Genomic DNA, 3,772 nt, shown 5'->3' on the forward strand with positions numbered 1-3,772 from the left:
CCTCACTTCTACAGTGATGGCCCTGCCACACAGCATAAACTAAAGGGCAACTTCTACCTCTTGTCTACTGAGCCATTCAGGCATGGTTTCAAAGACCTGTCATGGAATTTCTTTGAGGCCAGCCACGGGAAGGGAGCTCCCGACGGAATCGGAGGGACACTGAAGCGGGCAGCTGACCGGATCGTGCACTTGGGGGAAGATGTTCCGGATGCCTTCATACTATTCCAAAAACTCAAGGCACTGGATTCAACAGTGGAGCTCTTCTTTGTCACTGAGGATGAAGTGGAAGCAAAGACGGAGGTGAAGATCTCTCTCTCACACACACACACTTGCACACACATACACATACTTACACTCACACTTGCACACTTGCACACACACACACACACACACACACACACACACACACAAGCACACATACTCACACTCACAACCTGCGTTGTTGTCACTTCTCAGCCTTTTGTGGCTCTCTATGCATTGATTGTTGTGTTTGGTAGAATATCCTCTCCTATGTGCTGCCATTCTTGGCCAGGTCTCTCTTGTAAAAGAGATCTTTGATCTCAGTGGGACAAACCTGGTTAAATAAAGGTTAAATAAAAAATAAATAAAAAAATATCTCATATCTATTCTCACCTCAGGTCCCTGTTCTGACTGCTATTAAAGGCACAATGAGGATGCACCAGGTAATCAGCCTCATACCTGGGCAGATAAAGTACAGGGACATTACTTGTTTCTGTCAAAGGCTGAATAGTCGACTGGATTGTGCCTGCTTTGGCCTTAAAGTAGCTACTCTGGATGGAGCAGTGACACCCCAAGTGCAGACACCCCCAACACAGACACCCCCGACCACGAACAGAGAGATTCCATGGCGACCAGAGGAGGTGGACAGCAACTACATTGGAGCGTGGTGTGTTGTCAAGTATGACAATGACATGTACCCTGGCATCATCATGGATGTTGAAGAGCACAGCATTAAAGTTAAGTGCATGCACAGCAATGGGGTGAATAAATTCAAATGGCCAAGTCCACGTGAAGATGTAAGCTGGTATGCAGATGACCAACTTCTCTGTCTTATACCAGAACCACAAGCACTCAATAAGCGCTCCGTCCAACTGGAGAAGTCTACATGGAAATATCTGGAGGACCACTACATAGACTAAAAATGTGGCTTATAGTCTTTGTGCACCAACACAGGTGTTTTCACTTATCTGCCCGATTAGCCTGATTTGAGTGCAGTGTGGTAGTGTCAAGGATGTAATTGATTGACGTGTCTGAACCTCTATTTGTTTTTTGTTGCACTTTTAGAGAGTGAGAAGTTCCACAGTGTCATTTTTATTGGTTCTTATTCTTGAACTTTTTGCAGGTGGTTTGGTGCTGGGATTCCAATATGTTTCAGTTTCTTTGAGTTCTGCCCAACAGACATTCTCCAGCTGTTCCTTGGCCTTCCTGTCCTTGTTCAACCCCCATTTCCCTCCTTTTGTTTGTTTCAAGATGAATTTGATACATTGCACTGTTTGTTGTGTTCAAATGTGCTCTATGAAATTTGCCTGCAAAATGCATTTAATCACATGCAGGTTTCGTCATTGGCTGTGTTTCGTCCACTCTGTTATAATACTGTCCACTCTGTTATGTTGATATTTTTCCATCATAGTTTCATGAAATAAAAATATTGTATTTGTAATGACATAATGATATGGAGGGGTTTGATTGTACATGCTAGAAATTTTTAGTAATTTGCATCATAATTCACTTTTCTTATGAAATTAACTGGAGGAATATGTTCCATGATCATAATACGCACTTGTTTTTCTAAATAAAAGCTTATTTAAAATAACATGATTGTAAAATAAACTATCTGACTGAAGTGAGGGACATACACTTTCTTTAAAAATATAATTTCAAAAGGAGTCATGCAGTAAAAACACATTTAAAATGGTATGTCTATGTCCTTAACAGAGTGGACACATCCCATGTGTCACATATTGTTAAAACATGTTGTTATAATGTAGTTTTTCAGTAAGTTAAATGTGTTCTTTTTTTTAAGGGAACATTCAAATCTGGGTGAATCAAATATTTTTTTTTTGTAGTTTTGACGTCCAAATGGCACCCTATAAAAAAATGACCCGGTTACTAAAAGAGGCCAGCTGCTAATAGGGGCCCGGTTTTAAATTGAGGAAATACAGTATTTCACAATACTCTTTCCAGGTTTGATTTTTTGAGTCATACACTGCAAGCATGCCAGTTGTACCCATTTCTTCACTCTTTGTTTCCTCTCCCCCTTCTCCAGCCGGAAAAAACACAGCCGTCCTCTGCCCCACTGTTAACCGCAGCATGGCGTTAGCTTTAGCAACTGCTAACTGACTCGTCGTAACTGAAATGAAATGTCCGCAACATTTCAGGTTCTGTCGGGAAACTTTACAGTTCAAGGAGTGTGGCATACATGACATTTTCTGCTCTTGTAACATTCTAGCGACATGAGCTGCCAGACTATTGGGAAATAATAGTATGAATGTTAGGATACCAACCTCAGTGCAAAATGGTTATTTATCAAAATGGTTCACACAGTTAGTCCTTCAGTCATTCCTAATTTGTTCCTTAGTGAGGACTCAAAATGTTGTGTCCCTTATTGTGAAGTATCACCTGTCAGGCTGACATGCAAAACAAAGAAAACAACATGGTAAACATTAAACTTACTTGTTTAATTTACATACATAGCCCGACGTCCATGCAAAACATATAATGTATTATGTCCATTGTACTCATCAAGATGTTCTTTTGTCAGCTGATTTTCTTTTATTCCACCTGTGCAAGCAGGTTTGTTCTTGTGATGAGTAATCTATTTATTATGGGATCTTTGGCCAAGACAGCTGCAGTTACAGATACCTTGTGTTAAACATGTGTTATCAGTGGGCCCACAGGGAACCTGCGCCTGCAGAATTCTAGTGGCAACTCCATAGTTCTCCCATTTGATTTAAAATATATACGTATAATTAAATGCATACACCTATTTCTTAAATTATTATTGTTTATGACATGACAAGCAAAACTAAAAAACAAACCAAAAATCAGCTACATTCTGCAGATTTTCATTATTTATCACTGTAACAGTAAAAAGAAAAATTGGTTCTAGTCATCAGCTAGAGGGAACATCTGACCTTATTTCTTGCTTGTTCTTACTTGTCATCTTAAACGGTTTTGTAAAATGTGAGTCAAAATAAAAGCTGGTTGTGCAGGTTTTTTTGTTTTGTTTTTACAATGGCGGAGTCAGAGAGGGAGATACAAATCGAACTGAAACAACTTTAGTTTGTGTGTAATTTGACAGACCTTTATAATCCACAGTTCTGGTATTATCAGGAGAATATTAACAAGTTGTCACTGAAACTACTGCTGTGCTGCAGACAGTGCCCTTTGTAAAGCATGCTGTACTCACTGACAAGTGCTTTATAAATAAAGCTTTACAGGTGAATTGCATCAAGTCCAATGGGTCAAATTTTGTGTGTTATATGATACACTGCCTGCTTCTTCTAAAGGTCTCTGTCTGTGTTTGTCTGCTAAAGACACATGAACACATAACAGAGGCTCAAACTACCACACAGAGCCAGGACAAGGAACAAGTCTCTGTTGAATAAACTGTGGAGAAAATATGCTGTCATGCTGTTTATAACATCTGTGTGTGTGTGTGTGTGTGTGTGTGTGAGAATTTTTTTTAGTGGTTACCTGTAGGGAGTCACTCACAAGTCAACATGCCTTAACATATTCAGAGAACGCAAAC

This window comes from Epinephelus lanceolatus, chromosome 16, assembly GCF_041903045.1.
Source record: "Epinephelus lanceolatus isolate andai-2023 chromosome 16, ASM4190304v1, whole genome shotgun sequence".
NCBI lineage: Eukaryota > Metazoa > Chordata > Actinopteri > Perciformes > Serranidae > Epinephelus > Epinephelus lanceolatus.